Source organism: Myripristis murdjan, chromosome 13 (genome assembly GCF_902150065.1).
Source record: "Myripristis murdjan chromosome 13, fMyrMur1.1, whole genome shotgun sequence".
NCBI classification, from domain to species: domain Eukaryota; kingdom Metazoa; phylum Chordata; class Actinopteri; order Holocentriformes; family Holocentridae; genus Myripristis; species Myripristis murdjan.
Window position 1 is genome coordinate 2,828,128 of NC_043992.1, and position 21,513 is coordinate 2,849,640.

At 39.7% G+C, this 21,513-nt stretch overlaps 2 non-coding genes and 1 pseudogene across 2 annotated transcripts; 2 read left to right on the forward strand and 1 right to left on the reverse strand.

Annotated features, from left to right (window-relative positions):
- Positions 1 to 3,911: 3,911 nt before the first annotated feature.
- On the forward strand, positions 3,912 to 4,101 carry LOC115370816 (U2 spliceosomal RNA). Its single transcript, XR_003929296.1, has one exon. It is a non-coding gene; the product is annotated as a U2 spliceosomal RNA (small nuclear RNA).
- A 2,764-nt stretch (positions 4,102 to 6,865) lies between these two features.
- LOC115370806 (uncharacterized) lies at positions 6,866 to 7,050 on the forward strand (annotated as a pseudogene).
- Positions 7,051 to 19,677: 12,627 nt separating this feature from the next.
- Positions 19,678 to 19,868, reverse strand: LOC115370813 (U2 spliceosomal RNA). Its single transcript, XR_003929293.1, has one exon. It is a non-coding gene; the product is annotated as a U2 spliceosomal RNA (small nuclear RNA).
- Positions 19,869 to 21,513: the final 1,645 nt, after the last annotated feature.

Genomic DNA, 21,513 nt, shown 5'->3' on the forward strand with positions numbered 1-21,513 from the left:
TGTACTATGAAAAACATCTGAAAACTCTAAAGTGTTCCTAAAATTACCCAACAGTACATATATGCAGTAGTTAAAGCTACAATGGTAAGACACTGATGATTGGGTCCTCTACATCTCCAGAAATGTTACTGTCACTTTTATTTTGGGCACAATGCACTGATGTGGTTCCCTTCATTTATATTTTGGGTAATAGGTATATTTTTGTTGAAGGGATTTACACTTTTAGGGAAGTTTTTCCAGTTGTATGTGCAGGTTCTCCCTTGTTTTTCCACAGCGACAACATTAAAACACTTCTCAGACTTTTATGTTTAATGAATTATTTTTTTCATTATGGTATTGATACTTTTACTTAAGTAATCTTACTATTTAAGCATCTAAGCATTACTGAACACATTCAGCTGACTGTACTTTCTGAAAGTTTGTGTGTGAACAGGAAGGCACATCAGGTTTTTTTCTTTGCAGCTTCATGTGTTATGGTTGAATGTAATTCATTTAAATGAAACGATAAGCTTGTTTGTGTGTTATGTGTTGTGTTTGCAGTGGGTCAGTGTGAAACACGTCCTGTGTACAGCATTGTTTCTCAGTACTTTGGTGGTAAATGGCAACAATAAAGCAGCAATAGACAAGAAAAGATTAGTTTACAGTGGAGAGTGTTCATGTGAATGGACAAAGGTTGCTGACCTATTTACAGCTGCGCTTGTGTAAAGAATACCATGTAGCCTGGATGGGTTTTGCAGTCTCTTTACCCATGACCACTTCAAAGGCGATGCAATCCAATCTGACATCACCAAATGACAGCCAGTGAAAGAAGACAGTGTCAAAGGTTGTCAGTCAATCCCATTTTGAAACATGTATCTTTCTGTATACAGTGGTTGTAAGCATTACAAAGTCATTCTGTCTTAGTTGGAGGACAGCTAACCCTAACCCTAACCCTAACCCTTGAATAAACATTGGCTTAACATTATGACGGTCAAACAAAGGCACAAAAAAACATTTTTATTGTAGACAAGCTAAATGTACGAGGACTGTGGAGGAGGTTGAAAATGATTTGTCAGGTCCAAGTGGATGAACATCTTCTAACACAAATACACACCGAGTGCACACAAAGGCTGCCTCACACACAGATGGGATGAAAACTAAACAGCACTTTTGCTCACTAAAAATGTGGCTTTTATATCAGATTTGGGCATGTTGAAAAATGAAAAGTTTCTAAAATCCTATCTTAGAAATTCAATTGTAAGTAGTCCAGGATTCCTATGAATTTGAATAGGAAGGTCTGTGAGCTACTGATTGAAACGGGGTGGAGCTAATATGAAATGTTTAGAGGCTTCAAATAAGCCCAGTGGCTTTTCTGCCTCTCTCTGCACCACGAGGCTGTTTTCTCTCTTCATTCTTTTTAGGGCCACCTGTACAGTCTAATCCAACTGTTGTGCCATAAAGTTTCCTTTCCTGCTGCGTATAATGCTCAGCTTTTCTTCTTGTCACAGTAATAGAGGTGTTCATTCAGTTCTATGTTTGACATTGAGCTCATAGTTAGTGCTGCTGTTGGACTGGACCGCATTTTATTGAAGGCTGTTTCCACTATTCTGCCCCTCCCTCCAGCCCCCACTTTTAAATAAATAGGGAGGAAAAAAAAATAGAAACACTTCTCAATATAATGTAGTCCAGCACAAGACCTCTGCAAACTACAACCTCAATAATAAACACAGAATTAAACTGACATCCTCCACAATGTCAAAACAAACTGAACATTATAAAAATAAAGGTAGAATTTATGGCAGAGCTGCTGACCTGTTCTGCATTAGACTGGACAGCTGGAGCTGAGACAGTGACAGAGTGTGTTTATCTGTTGAAAACAAATCAAAACAAAAACAAAACACACACACACACACACACACACACACACACACACACACACACACACACACACACACACACACACACACACACACACAAAACAGACTCGGAAATTCTGGGAGAGGTGGATTGTCTGTAGTATATTCTACCTTCCAGGTCTTTTGATTGATGCACATCAGAATTCCATCACTTTTATGAACACGCACACGTGCTGTTGGGTGTCTCGCGAGTTCTCGGACACACCTTACTGCTGTGCTCTTGCTGGATTTTTTTCTCCCTCACACGGCAGCAGCGCGCCGGTGTCGCTAGCTACCGTACAGTTGGACTAAACTGGCAATAAACTTTATTATTATTTTTTTTTTTTTCAAGGCTCACAAAAAATAATCCACCTCAAATCATTTTTCTTCATGGCGGATAAAAAACCTGAGCGGGAAACGTTGCTGAAGCTGTTTCTCTGTAAAGAGTTTAACGGAGCTAGCTAGCGGCTAAGAGGGCTAACCTGTCGCCTAGCTACGAGGCCGGCGGCAGCCCTCACACACTCCCGGATCAGCTCGGCCCGGTTAGAGGAGCTTGTTACCGGCTAAAAGGCGCTCATCTGTCAGCCTGTGGTACAGCAGCACGGAATGGATGTTATACAAAGTCTAAAGCGGCTAGCAGTTTGCTTTTTTCTTCATTACCAACGGAACAGAAAGACACGGCGCTGACAGGAGAAGGTCTAGCTAACACAGGAATCGTATCGGTGAGCTCAGTTTTATTTTATTCAGCCGTTCTTTATTCTATTCTGTTCTGTTCTTTAAAAGCATAAATTATTGTGGGAGACCACTGAATCTCATGAGTTCATGCCCATTTGGCCGTTTGACTCTTATTTAACAGTTAAGTTACACTGACAGCAATTAGAAATCTTGTTTTGTGCGGATGTAACCTTGACCGTCAAGCCGCCATCTATCTGTTGGTGGAGTTAGGCTGAATAAGGAACTCTCACATTACACATTATATTTGTTTACTCAAGCTAATTTACAGCACATTAAAGCATACTGACGGCAGAGAATGGAAATTCGCGAATTTTTTTTTTTTTTTTTTTGTTTTGCTTGTTTAACAATCCCAGTTTTTCGGCAGATGACTCATAAATAGTTACATTATTATTTTGGCTAAATATAATATCTATATAATATCCAAATATAATATATTTAGCCATGTTTGGCTTCAACGTTACCCTCCTTTTACATTCTTTCTTTTTTCCCCAATATTTTGTTATTTGTTGCTCATTGTAATGAGCAATAATATTTTAATATTATTTTTTATACTTAAAAATATTTACATTAAGTTTTCTACCACGAAAATGTGTGTAACGATTATACTTTATGCACCCGATGCTCTAAATCAAATATAGGAGAATAAAACTTATTTTTGGGGGGGTGGGGGGGTTGTTTATTCAGCTGTTCTTTAGTACGGGTGACATGCGGATAATACGGGATCAGAAAAGACACTCAAAGCAGCAGTAGGTATGTATCGGGTAATGTCTATAGCTTATAGGAGTAAAGATTAGCCCCCAACATTGATTTTAAACAAAAAGATGACTGGTCTGTGAGCTGTGCCGCAGGTCGGCTTGACCCCCTGCAGTTACCATGATCCTCCACTAGAGCGCCATTTGTTTTTGTGTGTGTGGAATTTCAGTTATTAGAAGAAGACAGTTTTCTCCAGCCACAGATCGCTCTGTTTGGATACAGTTTTATTACATCTTTTGTCGTTTCAAATAGTTAAAATATTGGCAGTTTTCTCTGTAATTGTTATATTTTGATTTTGTTGTCTCTGTTTCTTATTGGATTGTAATACATCACGTGACACGGAAAAATAGAGGCGATGCATTCGCGATCCGGTCGTTTCTTATAAATGCTTTCTTTTCCTGCAATGTTATGGCATGTTACTCCTTGACTAGTGGCTGTGCTTTGTGTGCGCTTTGTTGAAATGTAGTTCGAGTGTGACTTGAGGTCCAAACCGTCAGCGGGAGTGACCTGTCCGGGAGAGAGGCGCTTCGCTCCGGCAGTTTAGGAGTTATCGCTTCTCGGCCTTTGGCTAAGATCAAGTGTAGTATCTGTTCTTATCAGTTTAATATCTGATACGTCCCCTACCCGGGGACCATATATTAAATTGATTTTTGGAACAGGGAGATGGAATAGGGGCTTGCTCCGTCCACTCCACGCATCGACCTGGTATTGCAGTACTTCCAGGAACGGTGCACCTCCCCTTATAGTGTGCAAAAAACAACGGAGTATAACTTCATCATAAGCTTCAATCTGATAAATATTTTTGACAGAAAAACATTTTGTTATAGGGGTAATTAACAAGGCCTACTTAAGTAATCTTAGTAAAAACAAGATTTATGGTTATGATTCAAAATGTTCATTGTTGCCATCAAAATCACAAATATAAATTTAAAGATTCACACACAGGTAATAACCTTACATAGAACATTTCTTTCTAAAATATCTCTGAAATTGAACAAAGATATCTAAAACCAAACTGTGTAGAGTTTTGGGTAGAGTGGATCTGCAAGCTGACCTTCAATCCTTACATATTATAATATGTATAATATATTACAATATATTACAAGTATGTGAAATTAGAAGAACTAGAACAAGAAGGAAGAAATATGAAATGTACATTCATCTTTGTTGTAGAAGTGTGCATCAAGTCAGAAAAAGGGAGGTTGACTTGTGATTGTTATTGAAAGTACTAAATGTAGTTTTTTTGGTGGGAGAACATATTCTTACAGCAGTACAAAAAAAAAAAAAAAAGATATACATTGCTACATTGTTAGAAACAAACAATGTTAAGGAGGAAAGATAGGTCCTTGGGACACTGAAAGTATACAGTTCACTGTTGGGAACTGGAAACTGTTGTGGGTGGGGGCCACAATTCTGTTTATATACATTTACTGATTAGCAGCAGCTGAGAAAATGACAGAATTGCACCCAATAGCTCCTGATTAACAGGAAACCCTATGGCACACAATCTGGCTTCCCCAAATATTTGTGGGGACATGTCCCGACCATCCATATGCAAACCTATACCCTTGTTTTACTATTCAGAATGCATCTTTATAGGCCTCTCTTTCACTTAGTCTTCAAAAGTGTTTTTTTTTTTTTTTTTTTTTTTAATTTATTTTAAATATTAAAAAATTTCATGTGTAGAAGTTGGCTCTACCAGTGTAAACAAATATTTGTCCAAACTACATACCTTTAAAGATGATGCTCCCACATAATACAGTTCTCTTGGACATAGGCGCAGTTTGACTTTTTGACTTGGGGGGGCAACACAGGGGGGGCTAAGGCAGTGTACCCCTCCCCCACGTTAGAGATTTTTTTCAACTGTATAGTGAAATGGTGCAATCTGGTGCCATGTGGGGGTGACAGACCATGTAACAACTGACAGACGTTTATCCTGCTGATACAGTAGGTTCACCACATATCAGCATATTTTCCTCGGAAATCTATAATAATCTGTTTTCGGAAAAAATACTTTTTATATGGACAAAATCTTGTTTGAATAAAAGAGCCACCGGCCGGCATCAGGCGGGCCGGTTGCAGCACCGGCCGGTACCGCGCCCACCCGGTCAGGTCTGCCGGATCTGACAGGTGAGCGGCGCACACACACTGCCATATATACCTTTCATTATAAATCAACTTTTGTTCATAGGCGGCTGCAGCAGCACAATGGACAATGGCACAGCCAACATGGTTGATTACTGACTGCGCAATGCGGCCATTCGCTGGTAATCGCGGCATCAGGCGAGCCTACCTGCTGGTTTACATATGCAAGTACAATACATGTGTATTTGTTTAGACCCCCAATATTAGACAAGGGCATTTTTTCAGGGCATTTTCAATGGTAAAAATATTGTCTTATATTCGGATGAATAGGGTACATTAATATCAAATGCCATCTTACCTTGATTTCAACATGAAAGTCCATCAACGTTGGTGTAGCCATAATCCACAGTAGCCGAAACAGAGTAACGTTAGCCTAACCCGGTTTAGTGCCCTGAACCTATGAGAGACAGAAGTAGCTAGGCTAGCTAACGTTGGCTAAGTTAGTGCTAACGTTAGCAAAAGAAGCGATCACTCTCTGTAGGGACTTTGCCTCTCCAGCTTTGTGCGTGGAATTCCATCCAGATCGTTGAGCGATGGCAGCCTGCCTTAGCTAATAATTCCGTTTCCAGTCCAAATCAGTTTTAAAAAAACACTGCCAACATCCATCAGCTGACGAAACGGTCGCTTCCACCCCAACAGATGCAATTTTCACTCTGGCCACTGGGGGGGGCAGTGCCCCCCCTGCCCCAAGCCAAACTGCGTGCATGCTCTTGGAATACTTAAAGTCAAAGCTTGTAAATTATTTCAGCTTGTCATGTTTTATACCTATATTCTGTATTGATATTTTGTGTGGTTATTGTTTTGTGAATGAAAGCTTAACAACCACACAGCAAACCAGGCCAGGAGCAAATTCAAATCATAGCTCATAGCTCTCCATAATGACCACCGTCCTGATACCAATTATCTGTGACTGGGGCTTTAGGTTTTGTTGAGCCAGCTCACACAAAAAAAGCCTGGCTCTGTTTAACTTGCTTTGTAGTGCAGCCCTCTGGACCAAAGTCATCCACAAGTGTTGACAGCTAGTGTTCTGACTGGAGCTCAAGTCGGAGGATGAGGATTTGCCTGTTTCTGCCATATCTGAGGATAGGCTGCCATCTGCTGGAGAAACAGTGAACTGCACCTCAAAGGAACATGAGTGTGTGATAGCCCTGGTACTCCTCCTGCAGCATCACTGCTGCTGACCTGTGAGGCACTCAAAAGTGCCCAGAAGAAAGATCCATCCTGGGCCAGGTGTTTTCACTGCAGCTGTTGAGGACACAAGTAAGTGCAGTGAAATACTTCCGTTCTCTGACAGTGACTGTTTGCTGATGCACAAAATGGGCTTCATGGCTAGATGGTGACACTGTTGGAGATATCAGAAAGGTACAGAGTTTTGGTGTCAGTGTGGAAGATGATCTCACTGCTAGGTTTGCTCTACATATACACCCAGGGTGAAGCTCAGCTATTGCACTCCGGCTGTGCTGACCCCTGCAAATTCCCCAAATGTGGAAATCTTGACTGCATAATTTCCAGTTGTGGGGGACTGCGTTCGCGCTCTCCCCTGATAACATGCGCAAAGATAATATCATTAGACACTTGAAACTGTCAGGGTTGTCAAAACACATTTTCATGTATATATTACTGTGTAATAGGTGATCAATAAAGCAACACAATTGAAAGTGCATCATGTAGTTTTGACAGAGAAATTTCATTCCCAGAGAAGTAAAAAAAAACAAAAAAAAAACTTTGGTATATAACATATACAGATAGATAGATAAATGTATATGTGGGTGTGGGTGTGGGTGGGTGTGTATCGCTCTCAGCCTCAAGCCTGTCACTAGCCTCCCTGTCAGTTTCGTCACCAGTCCCATCACCCATGTTGGAGACCAAAACTATCTCAGAGAGAGGCATGGGGGCTTGTTGGCCTTGGTTGGTGGTTGGCTCGGAGGTCACTTGGCATTGTTCACCACTTGGGGTCCCTGGGTGTTGGTCTGCTTTAGTGGGACCTGGGCCAGAAAAACTAGCTGCTGGCTGGCTTGATGGCCCTGGCTGAGTTATGTCAGAGGGTCCTGGTCCATCTGGGGACCAGGACCCTCATAGCGATGATGAAAAAATTGTATTATGGAAAATTCAAAATGGTTTTATTAGAGTCACTGCGTGAAGTGATTTGATGGTCTATTGATGCTCCAGGTATTTGGTCTTCCTTGTTTCCTGCCTCTAATAAATACAGTTGTGCTGGTATTTTCAATCTTGGAAAAAAAGATATTGACAATAATATGATGATACATATCGATATCTATATGTATCTATATATCTTTATGTATCTATATATCTATAGATAGATCTATATATCTATAGATAGATATCTATAGCTATATATACATACACACACACACACACACACACACACACATATATCACTGATTCTTGGGACTTTGGATAAAACAGGTTTTAATTTTGAAAAAAAAAAAAAAAAGTGCGTTTAATTACAAAATCTGAAGGTATATCATTATAGGCCAAGGTCTTGGCTGTTAAGCAATGTACCGGTGCAACCTCCTCATTTTGCATTTTTTTCATAAAATACGTTTTTCCAGTTATTAGGCTACTTTGTTTTTGTCAATACCGTCACCGTAATGTTTTTTTTTTTTTAATTTGAAAAACATATTTTTGTATTAAAGAGACTATTACTTTAATAACTCAACAGCACCAAAGAAACATATTGTAAGCATATTCATTTAAAACCAATATAACTGCCTCTGACGGTGGTGACACTAATCTGACGGTGGTGACAGTGGCCTCATTACAATATACAATTCCAAAATTTATACCACTCAAGTCAATGGCTTCTTGCTTAACAACTTTATTTAACTATTTGGTACAAAAAATAACAATCCTGAGCACTGTTATAAGCATTTTTCAGACTTCAGTCTTCACCGTCAGACAGAAAACCTGACGGTGGTGACGTCTGACGGTGGTGACAAAAACCTGCTCTTTCACATGATAAACATGAGTTGTTCACATTAGCCAGCTTGTTTTCACCCTGTTGCTACCTGCATCAGACCTCTTCTTAAAAAGTATACATTTATTCCATAATCTAATTTAATATTTTTTATACAGAAGTGACGGTGTTGACAATTTATGGTTGTGACAGTAGCAGTGTCCAAAAATATGAAGAGATTTAAGAAAAAATAGAAAACTTCCAGGAGCCTAAGCGGTCTTGAAGCATCCAGCAGAGCTGAAGGTTTGAAAAGGGGTCCTCAGGAATGTAGCTGACCTTGTAGTTTTTTTATTATTATTTTTTAAAATATATATCTGACGGTGGTGACGAATATCTGGGACACATTTTGAGTAACCACAAAATAATAGTAAATATTGTTCAAAACCCATCGTTTGTAGTTTTTAATACATATTATGATGTACTCTTTCATGTGGTAAAGATATTATTCAATGAAATTATTACTTTTTGTTGTTTTAATCAAGTTGAAATTATTATCTCCTATTCGAGGACAACTGGTTTTGTAGGCCATGGGCCAACATATAATCATTAAATTAATACAAATTAAAAATAAACCTATAAAAGAACCTTACAAATGTGCAAAAGACCCCCTGATTATGCCCTTGATTCTTTTTATTCATTAAAATGTTGTAAATTTCCAGCAGAAATAGCATTTTTCTTAGTGGGACGTGATTTATCCAAATTCTCAAGAATCAGTGATATCTATATCTATCTATCTATCTATCTATCTATCTATATATATATATATATATGGACAATAAATATGCTTTGGAAAATGGATGGATGTAATGTAAATTATATATGAATAACATTTACAGTTGTTGGAGACTTAAATACACACACACACACACACACACACACACACACACACACACACAATCTCTCTTTAGATGTAATTGAAACATATGTAGGCCATTTGGTCCCTCATTTATCAAAAGTAAATATAATATACAATAAAATTTCCTTTAAAAGGAAAAGTTGCTCATTAATCAATAAAATACAGTAACAGTATAAACAGTAAGCACTTTATTATAACACCTGCCACATTATAAAATATGGTATACATTTTATGAAACCACCTAAGATTTTCACTACATATTTGATTTTTGCTATTTTTCAGATACCTATCCACTGGGGATTCATTTCGGACCATCACTGACAGTTTTCGTGTGGGCATCTCAGCTGTCGCTGCAATTGTCCCTGATGTTGCCAGTGCTATATGGGAGTGCCTTGTGGGGGAGTTCATGGCTGTGCCCACCACAGAGGAATGGAGGACTAATGCGGAGGAGTTTAAGGAGCTGTGGAACTTAACTCTCTGCTGTGGAGCAATGGATGGGAAGCATATTGTCTTCAAAGCCCCCATCTACTCAGGATCCCAATTTTTCAACTACAAGGGAACATTCTCCATAGTTCTCCTTGCAGTTGTTGATGCCAAAAAATGCTTCTGCCTGATTGATGTTGGTGGCTATGGGAGGACAAGCGATGGTGGAATTCTGGCCAACTCAGCTTTTGGTCAAGCACTGCGCAATGGCACCCTCCAACTGCCGGGTGACCTGCCACTGCCAGGAGCCAAGCACAGAGGACCTCAGCCACACGTGTTCGTCACTGACGAGGCCTTTCCCCTCAGGAGGAACCTCATGAGGCCATACCCCGCCAAGGGCCTATCTACCGAGCAACGGATCTTCAATTACCGGATCTCCCGAGCTCACCTCTTTGTGGAGAATGCGTTTGGGATCCTCTCTTCCCAGTGGAGGCTGTACAGGCGTGCCATCAAGATCTGTCCAGAAGTTGCAGAGGCATGTGTGAAGGCTACCTGTGTTCTCCACAACTTCATCCAGAGAACATCCCAGACAACAGCAGTGAGGGGGAACATGAACGACCCTGTGGGTGAAGTGGTGCCGCTGCAAGGTCTGGGAAGGGTCGGTGCCAACAACTTTGGTCCAGAGGCCCTCAGGGTTAGGAAAGTGTTCGCAGAGCAATTCAATGCAGAGGGAGCTGTCCCATGGCTAAATGAAGCCATTGCACTTAAATATAAGTATGGTTGCAAGCTGTTAAGTGGATTCTGCCAATGCCTGACTGACATCACTGACTGACATCATTCGGCCCAAATTTGGAGATGACTGACATCACTGATACTAGACAGTGCCCAAATATGGCCCTAATACTGTGCACACCCCATAACCCAAAGTGCACATAATTCAGAGCACATGTTCGAACAGGTGAACGAGAAACAGTGCCCAAACACCCAAATCTGATATAGTAGCATGCTGAAACATTGACCAAATTTGGAAATGACTGACATCACTGATACGTCAGGGTTCTCCAACATTACTTCTGACTCCTACATTCAATCCCTCATACTGTTCACACCTCATGGGCAAGGACTAGTGTTTTTTAGAACCCCCACCCCTGGTTGCATACTGTATTTTTCCCTTGAATATGACAATGTTTATATGTCATATTCAAATGTTCAATGCCAAACAATTAAATCATAATCAAAATAAAAGCATGTAAGTTTTCCTCTGAGTGTCAACCATTCTCTGAAGAACATTCAACAAGTCAAATTTTAGTCCTCATGGACAACTTTATTCCTGTTCTGGACACAAGAATAGTGAAATATTGCCTTCACAGGCTTAAAGTGTGAACAACTGATTTATTTTAAAGGGGGATATAGCCCTCACTGAATTTTTAAAGTGCACTGAAGTATGTACATTATAAAAGAGAACAATATATATATATATATATAAATGAAAGCATAATAACTGCATTGGACCAATTATTACACATTCTTTAGCTTAAGATATAGTTCAACCCCTAAATGCCTTTTCATTCTAACGATTACTCACCCCATGGAGACTTGAGTTCAATAATATTTCTATATTTTTTTTTATCACATTCCTAAGACAATAATTTAACCACATTCCTAAGACAATAATTTAACCACTGATAAAACATCAAGGTGTGGCTACTGGTGTTGCAGAGGTTGCACCCCATTGGCTGATATGGATGATTTGACTATTTTATGCTGTGATAATAGATCTATTTTTAACAGTCTCATGTGGTGTGATCTCTTTTCCCAAGCTTCAAGGGCTAAACTGAACAGGGCCAAGAGCCAGATTTTGTACTTAAATTGGGCAGAAGATGAATTGGATCTTGGCCTAGGAGAAAAGGCAGACAGGATCAAACTGCTAGGAACTGAGATTGGGAGGGAGATGGAAATTGTAAATTGTAAACAAAGGCTCCCTAGAATAAGGGGAAAACTGCTCAGCTGGGAACAAAGGGATCTCACCATCACAGGAAAGGTCCTGGTACTGAAAGCAGAGGTCCTGGCCTCCCTCACCTTTCTTGCAGCCACTTTGCCAGTCCCCAGCTTCTTTCTAACTGCCCTGAGAAGAACAATGTTCCAATTTATATGGGGTTCCCAACAGGAATTGCTAAAAAGAGAAATTATGTACAAGCCCCTTAACAAAGGAGGAAAGGCAGTGCCTGATTTCTGCTCTAAACTTGATGCATTGTTGCTTTGTCCAATTATCAATGCTATGTTATGTGATAGTTCCAGTCAATGGTGTAACTTTGCAAGGCTTTGGATGGGTCAGGGAATTTTGGCGGGAATGGGTAGAAGGACCCCTTTAAACATTCCCCATGCAGAGACGAGGCCTGGCTTGTATGGTAAAGCCTTGGCTCTTCTCAAATCCGCAAATTTTGATGAAGAACATTCAACAAGTCACATTTTAGTCCTCATGGACAACTTTATTCCTGTTCTGGACACAAGAATAGTGAAATATTGCCTTCACAGGCTTAAAGTGCGAACAACTGATTCGTTTTAAAGGGGGATATAGCCCTTACTGAATTATTTAAGTGCACTGAAGTATGTACATTATAAAACATCCAATCCAATCTAACATGGGTCCCTTTTTGCATTTCCTGAAAAGTAACAATGTAAACATCACACATGACATTGAACCCATTGGAACACGGGTTCTTTTTTTGGCATTACCTGAAAACTTTTGAACATACTTTTTAACATTACAAGGAAAGGAAAATCTGATTTCACTTGGTTGTGGGAAACTGGCTCGTTCCCTGAAGAGACACTGCTGGTCTACTGGCTCCAGATTTAGCACAAAAGTGGTGTATTGATAAATCAATTTGTAGATCTCAAATTTTACATACTCCTTCCTCTCTGGTGGCACTCTCTCCAAGGAAGGAGCCAGGCTCTGGAGGAACAACATTTCCTCCGTCATGGGGGGTGGAGGTGGAGGGAGAGGGGCAGGCTGTGCAGGCTGTGCTTGCTTCTGCAGAGAAGCGATCAAGAGGTCGTGGAGCTCTTTCTCCCATCTCTCTTCATCAGTTGTCTTTCTCTGCCTCTTCTGTGGTACCCTCGCTACTATACACAGTAGATAAAACAAATACAAAAGTGTATAGGGTTGATATAAATATATGTTAAAATTTAAAATGAGGCAGCAGTTTAAAAAGACATGAATTAAAGCCAATGAATACACTACTTGTCATAACATATCCTTCGTTAAGTATTGATGGATATGTTCATACCTGTTGGTTGGTTGATGGGTTTCTTTGCTCTCAAGGCTGTAGCAGCAGCTGCACTTGTCCCTCCTCAGCATCACTGCTGTGAAACAACTCTGGCCTTCCTGTAAACAGTGAATATAACAAAGATATGTTGTTAAAAATCCAACCGCAAATTTGTTATGAGGTACTTTCTGTCAATAAATTCTGTGCAGTGATTGTTTGAGTTTGTAAGCGCAACTTGTAATGCATGCAACATCCTGCATACCACCTGTTTTGAAATTTCCCATATGCAGGAGGCAGCAGGACGCTGACTTGTTGAAAATTACCCAACTCAAACAGAATAGAAAAATAATCACTGCACAGAAATTATTGACAGACAGCTGCTCATAACATGACAACGGTGGATTTTTAGGAAACAAAAACTTGCCAGATACGAACTAAGGAGCATAACCAAAGCTGTCCGTACAACTGCAATCTTGGTGAGTTTGCTATAGGACTTTTCGGTTCCATGAATGAGCTGTGAAGGGTTGGTATTGCATATAATGTTTGACAGGATTCTTTCATTCTACCAATTGCCAACAGTGTGGTTCCAAAATGTGGTCTGGTGACACAGTACATGCTGTAAAAGCTTCTTATACTTAATTAAAAAAGGAAAATAATAATAACAAAAACTACAATAACAACAACTGCTACATAATTATAAATAAATACATCAATCATCAACCAACCTTCCATCTCAAACAGCTCAACAGTTGACCTGCTGGTCCCAGCAGCAGCTGCGGCTGGTGTTCTGGTCTGCTCTGGTCTGCTGCTGGTCCTAGCTGCAGCTGGTGTACTGGTCTGCTGCTGGTGGTTGGTGGTGGCTGGCTCAACCCCACGCTCTGCCTCTGAAATCTGGTGATCAGGCTCCTCGACCTTTAACTGATAGATTGAATGCTTTATTGATTTTTAAATGGTGCTGGCTGTACTACTAGTTAAAATCACACAGAATGAAGACAAGACAAAAAATAGGGCCTTGTTTCAATTACCTACCTCGAATACTGCCATACTTCTGCCATTCGTCCCATATTGCCACTGGTCTCTCTAGGCTCTATGAAGGGGTCAAGGAAAGACAGGATGGACAGAAACCTCCACGGCTTTGGGGTTTTACCTGCTGAACCATTGTCCACCTCTTTTTCCCTTGTCTCTCATCGTTCTTCTTTCTGTAGGTGTCCCTCAGACCCTTCCACTTAGATCTGCACGCAGCCTCTGACAATAAACAATGAGAAGTTAAAACCACATTGTTATCCTCCTCCATTTATTAGTGAAGTGCAAAGTGACTTGGTTTTTCTAATTGATCAGGTCACGTAAAGTCATACACGATATACAATCCTGGTTATACATGACATGCACTTTCAACTCACACGCGCACAAACATAACAAATTGGCACATTTCCTGATAACAGTTAACAATCCTTTTTGTTTGGTTTATTTGTTGACTATTCCCTATTTTTTTGTTCACAGTATGGGTGTGTCAACCTGTATAGTCATATAAGTCAACTATGTTGGATTATTATTATTATTATTATGATCATGATCATTATTATATCATGTCAATAGTAGTGGATATAGGGTAGGTGGGCACTATAGGGACATCTGGACACCTCAGTGTGTAATTTCATCCTAAACTTGTTGTGCCTGACCCATTTGTGCCAACCAACTACAACGGTTTGCAAAGTTCTTGACAAACATTTCTACATTTTGTGAGCTGTTTTTACAATATGTGCTAAATCTAAATCAAATCAATCGATCACAGCAGACCTATTTCAAAAACTTACTGGGTGCTCTAACTTCCATACTGACGCGTTTCCATGCGAGGTCTCTTTTCACGTTGTTCTTGTAGCTTTGTAGAGTAACGTCATACAGGATTGGATAACTCCAAACTGACACAATCAGCCTGTCCTCAAACATTGATAAGTTCTCCTTGTCCATGTTGATCTTTCTTGTCCGTTTCTCGATTGTACCTCTCCTCGATTGTGACAAATAAAAATCTTGAATCTTCTCGCTTCCTAGACAGTGTGCTAGCCTCTTGGCATCAAAATAACATAACCGCTGATTGGCTCTTGAATCATTAGCTGGGTTTCCATCCACCTATTTCTATTCGCATTTTCAGAAATTGCGGAAAAAAAAAAAAAAAAAAAAAAAACTTGGATGGAAACGCCAGGAATTCGAAAAACGGCCGAAAATTCGCAAAAAAGTTTTTATGCTTGGAAGGGGTGGATTTCTCAGCGTATCGATAAAAGAAAATGCAAGTTTTTGCTGTGGAAACAGGTTTTGCGAATAAACGATGACTGGACCGGATACCACGTCACACTTCTACGCTACGGTCTTATTATTAGTTATTAGTATTATTATTATTAGTCTCTTATTCCTTATTTAGGATGGTTTGGTACGAAGTTAGCGCTGCCAAAATAGTAACCAGACTTCTCCCAAGAGCCGACAAGTTCAGCAGGAATCTGTCCATGATCAGCTGTTGATTGTCAGCTGAGTGTTTGTTGTTGTTCAGTGGACACAGACGCTATCTTATGACGTCATCTCACAGCGCACTCTTCTCCCAATAATCGCAAAACAAAACTAATGGAAACAGGCATAAATTCGCATTTTCTTTTGCGCATTTTGACAAAATTCGCTCAAAGATTTCGATATATTTGGATGGAAACCCAGCTACTGTCTCCAGAACAACATCTTTGCCAACTGGCTGTAGAAGCACTGGCATGTATCAGTCGCTGGACCTCATAAAAACAATACTTTTAGTATTTAATAATAATAATAATTAGTATTTAATAATTAATAATAATTATTATTATTATTCGCATTTTCAGATCATTCACGCCGCGCCCAGCCGCGCGTTGTCTTGTCTTTGCATTTACTTTATATGTAATCGTGCCACTCGAACTATTCAGGTTTGCAGGCACTTTTAAGCTTTCATTCACAAAACAATAACCACACAAAATATCGATACAGAATATTGGTATAAAACATGACAAGCTAAAGCAGTCCTTCTCAAATAGTGGGGCGCGCCCCAGGGGAACATGCTTTTTTTTTTTTTTTTGCCGTACTAGAATAAAGTGTACATGCACATCCACTACAGTAGTTGGCAGTGGCGCTCATTGTCAGAGTGTGCGCAGGGAGTATTAGCTCTATGGTGTAGGGTTTTTTTTGCACCGAGCAGGCGATATGAAGTGCAGTAAACAAACCCTCAAGAGACAACATGAAAAAATTTTTAACAGGGATGAAAAGAAAGGCGGAGAGAGACGAAGATAATGAGACAAAAGAAAGTCACCCGAAAGCTAAGATGAGGAAATATGACGAAGTGTATGTAGCACTTGGCTTCACTGTGACTACAGTGGGAGATGAGGAAAGACCGGTGTGTTTACTGTGTCTAAAAATGCTGGCAGCGGACAGCATGAAGCCAAATAAATTAAGGCGCCACTTAAAGACATTACACCCCAATCACGCTGATAAGCCGCTGGAGTTTTTTCAGCGAAAACGTGCCGAATATTGCCAACAATCATCCCGCTTTGTGAATGCTACTTCAGTAAACCAGAGAGCACTGTTAGCATCATATAAGGTGGCGTACCAAATTGCTCAGAGCAAAAAACCCCACACCATAGCAGAGGAGCTGATACTGCCTGCAGCATTAGACATGGTCTCTGTCATGCTGGATGACACAAGTGCTGCAAAACTAAAAACTACCCCTCTGTCCAATGACACCCAGACGTATAGATGACATTGCTAACGATCTTCAAGAACAGCTGGTAGATAAACTCAAAGACAAACGTTTTGCCTTACAATTTGATGAAGCAACTGACAGCAACAAAGACTGTTTGTTCATTGCTTATGTACGTTTTGACTTGACAAACTCCCTGTGTGAGGATCTACTTTTTTGTAAATATGTCAGAGACAGAGCCACAGCTGAAGAGCTATTTAAAATGCTGGACTGCTTCTTGACTGAGAATGGGCTAAAGTGGGAGAACTGCATTGGTGTTTGCAGTGATGGTGCACAAACCATGGCAGGGAAGAGAAAAGGACTTCGGGCACTCATCAAGAAGGCCTCACCTAATGCTGAGTGGACACACTGTATTATACACAGAGAAGCACTTGTATCAAGGCAACTTTCCCCTGAATTAAGTGAGGTTATGACTGACATTATAGGTGTAGTCAATTTTATAAAGACCAGACCACTAAAAACAAGAGTCTTCTCTGCTATCTGTGAGGAGATGGGAGCTGAACATCAAGCTGTGCTCTATCACAGTGAAGCAAGGTGGCTGTCACGAGGAAAAGTCTTGTCCCGAGTTTTTGAGCTCAGAGAGCAGATAAGAGTGTTTTTGGAGCAGGAGCACAAGTATGAAGTCGCAGAAAAATTTAGTGATGAGAACTTCCTGGGAAAACTGGCCTACCTCAGTGACATATTTGGAAAGCTAAATGAACTAAATCTACAGCTTCAAGGGAAAGATAAACACCTCCCTCAGGTCACAGACAAAATCAGCTCTTTCACTCGAAAGCTTGCAATGTGGAGCAGGCAACTTGATGAAGGAAACACTGATTCATTCGAGAACCTGCATGAATTTGTGGACATTACTGACTATGATGCTACCTCAGTGATTCCACACATTAAGCAGCATATTTCATCACTGATGGGATTCTTTAAAAAGTACTTCCCTGAAAACAGTTCCCAGTATGACTGGGTGAGAGATCCTTTCAGTGCACCAGCTCCAACTGGTTTCAGCTCTGCAGAAGAGGACCAGTTCATTGACATGACGTCTGACTCCACATTGAGACTGAGGTTCACATCACAGACACTGAGTGAATTCTGGCTGAGTGTAGAGAGGCAGTATCCTCTCTTAGGGCAGAGGGCTATAGGCATTCTGCTTCCTTTTGCAACGTCTTACCTTTGTGAGACTGGCTTCTCTGCTGTTGCTGCACTGAAGACTAAGTACAGGTCCCAGCTAAACATTGAGCAGGAGCTGAGAGTTGCAGTATCATGCTTCAAACCTCGCTTCGAAAAGCTGTGCACTGCAAAACGTGCTCATTGTAGCCATTAATCCTGACTTCCTCATTTTGATAAAAAAAAAAAGAAAGAAAAAATCAGCACAAATTGCTTTGATTTTTGTTTTGTAGGTTAAAGTGTTTTATATATTGTGCTCCTGAGTTAATGTTTCTGAACTGAATTTGAATTTGTTATTATTTATTGATTTTATTTAATTTTATTTTTCAGTATCAAATGGTGCAATAAGTCGGTCATAATGTTTACAGTTTAAACAAGGATTTATTTTTTTTAATTTCAGGCAAATTGATGCACTTAAAATCTTTTCTGTTACAGACTAAAAAACAATGTTAATAAAGTTATTCTTTGTTGTAAGTTGAACTATATTTCTTTCTTTTTTGTTTTCTTTAATGTTAATAAGGATATAATGTTATGCAGAGGTGTACTTATAACAATTTTATAGACAAATGATATTATTTATAGTTGCGGCGGAGAGTGGGGGGGCGCAAATTGTTTTCTTCTTGCGAGGGGGGGCGTAACAGAAAATAATTGAGAAGCACTGAGCTAAAATAATTTACAAGCTTTGACTAAGTATTCCAAAAGAACTGTATTGTGTGAGAGCATCATCTTTAAAGGTATGTAGTTTGGACAAATATTTGTTTACACTGGTAGAGCCAACTTCTACACATGAAATTTTTTAAAATTTAAAATAAAATTAAAAAAAAAAAAAAAAAAAAAAACACTTTTGAAGACTAAGTGAAAGAGAGGCCTATAAGATGCATTCTGAATAGTAAAACAAGGGTATAGGTTTGCATATGGATGGTCGGGACATGTCCCCACAAATATTTGGGGAAGCCAGATTGTGTGCCATAGGGCTTCCTGCTAATCAGGAGCTATTGGGTGCAATTCTGTCATTTTCTCAGCTGCTGCTAATCAGTAAATGTATATAAACAGAATTGTGGCCCCCACCCACAACAGTTTCCAGTTCCCAACAGTGAACTGTATACTTTCAGTGTCCCAAGGACCTATCTTTCCTCCTTAACATTGTTTGTTTCTAACAATGTAGCAATGTATATCTTTTTTTTTTTTTGTACTGCTGTAAGAATATGTTCTCCCACCAAAAAAACTACATTTAGTACCTTCAATAACAATCACAAGTCAACCTCCCTTTTTCTGACTTGATGCACACTTCTACAACAAAGATGAATGTACATTTCATATTTCTTCCTTCTTGTTCTAGTTCTTCTAATTTCACATACTTGTAATATATTGTAATATATTATACATATTATAATATGTAAGGATTGAAGGTCAGCTTGCAGATCCACTCTACCCAAAACTCTACACAGTTTGGTTTTAGATATCTTTGTTCAATTTCAGAGATATTTTAGAAAGAAATGTTCTATGTAAGGTTATTACCTGTGTGTGAATCTTTAAATTTATATTTGTGATTTTGATGGCAACAATGAACATTTTGAATCATAACCATAAATCTTGTTTTTACTAAGATTACTTAAGTAGGCCTTGTTAATTACCCCTGTAACAAAATGTTTTTCTGTCAAAAATATTTATCAGATTGAAGCTTATGATGAAGTTATACTCCGTTGTTTTTTGCACACTATAAGGGGAGGTGCACCGTTCCTGGAAGTACTGCAATACCAGGTCGATGCGTGGAGTGGACGGAGCAAGCCCCTATTCCATCTCCCTGTTCCAAAAATCAATTTAATATATGGTCCCCGGGTAGGGGACGTATCAGATATTAAACTGATAAGAACAGATACTACACTTGATCTTAGCCAAAAGGCCGAGAAGCGATAACTCCTAAACTGCCGGAGCGAAGCGCCTCTCTCCCGGACAGGTCACTCCCGCTGACGGTTTGGACCTCAAGTCACACTCGAACTACATTTCAACAAAGCGCACACAAAGCACAGCCACTAGTCAAGGAGTAACATGCCATAACATTGCAGGAAAAGAAAGCATTTATAAGAAACGACCGGATCGCGAATGCATCGCCTCTATTTTTCCGTGTCACGTGATGTATTACAATCCAATAAGAAACAGAGACAACAAAATCAAAATATAACAATTACAGAGAAAACTGCCAATATTTTAACTATTTGAAACGACAAAAGATGTAATAAAACTGTATCCAAACAGAGCGATCTGTGGCTGGAGAAAACTGTCTTCTTCTAATAACTGAAATTCCACACACACAAAAACAAATGGCGCTCTAGTGGAGGATCATGGTAACTGCAGGGGGTCAAGCCGACCTGCGGCACAGCTCACAGACCAGTCATCTTTTTGTTTAAAATCAATGTTGGGGGCTAATCTTTACTCCTATAAGCTATAGACATTACCCGATACATACCTACTGCTGCTTTGAGTGTCTTTTCTGATCCCGTATTATCCGCATGTCACCCGTACTAAAGAACAGCTGAATAAACAACCCCCCCACCCCCCCAAAAATAAGTTTTATTCTCCTATATTTGATTTAGAGCATCGGGTGCATAAAGTATAATCGTTACACACATTTTCGTGGTAGAAAACTTAATGTAAATATTTTTAAGTATAAAAAATAATATTAAAATATTATTGCTCATTACAATGAGCAACAAATAACAAAATATTGGGGAAAAAAGAAAGAATGTAAAAGGAGGGTAACGTTGAAGCCAAACATGGCTAAATATATTATATTTGGATATTATATAGATATTATATTTAGCCAAAATAATAATGTAACTATTTATGAGTCATCTGCCGAAAAACTGGGATTGTTAAACAAGCAAAAAAAAAAAAAAAAAAAAAAAAAAAATTCGCGAATTTCCATTCTCTGCCGTCAGTATGCTTTAATGTGCTGTAAATTAGCTTGAGTAAACAAATATAATGTGTAATGTGAGAGTTCCTTATTCAGCCTAACTCCACCAACAGATAGATGGCGGCTTGACGGTCAAGGTTACATCCGCACAAAACAAGATTTCTAATTGCTGTCAGTGTAACTTAACTGTTAAATAAGAGTCAAACGGCCAAATGGGCATGAACTCATGAGATTCAGTGGTCTCCCACAATAATTTATGCTTTTAAAGAACAGAACAGAATAGAATAAAGAACGGCTGAATAAAATAAAACTGAGCTCACCGATACGATTCCTGTGTTAGCTAGACCTTCTCCTGTCAGCGCCGTGTCTTTCTGTTCCGTTGGTAATGAAGAAAAAAGCAAACTGCTAGCCGCTTTAGACTTTGTATAACATCCATTCCGTGCTGCTGTACCACAGGCTGACAGATGAGCGCCTTTTAGCCGGTAACAAGCTCCTCTAACCGGGCCGAGCTGATCCGGGAGTGTGTGAGGGCTGCCGCCGGCCTCGTAGCTAGGCGACAGGTTAGCCCTCTTAGCCGCTAGCTAGCTCCGTTAAACTCTTTACAGAGAAACAGCTTCAGCAACGTTTCCCGCTCAGGTTTTTTATC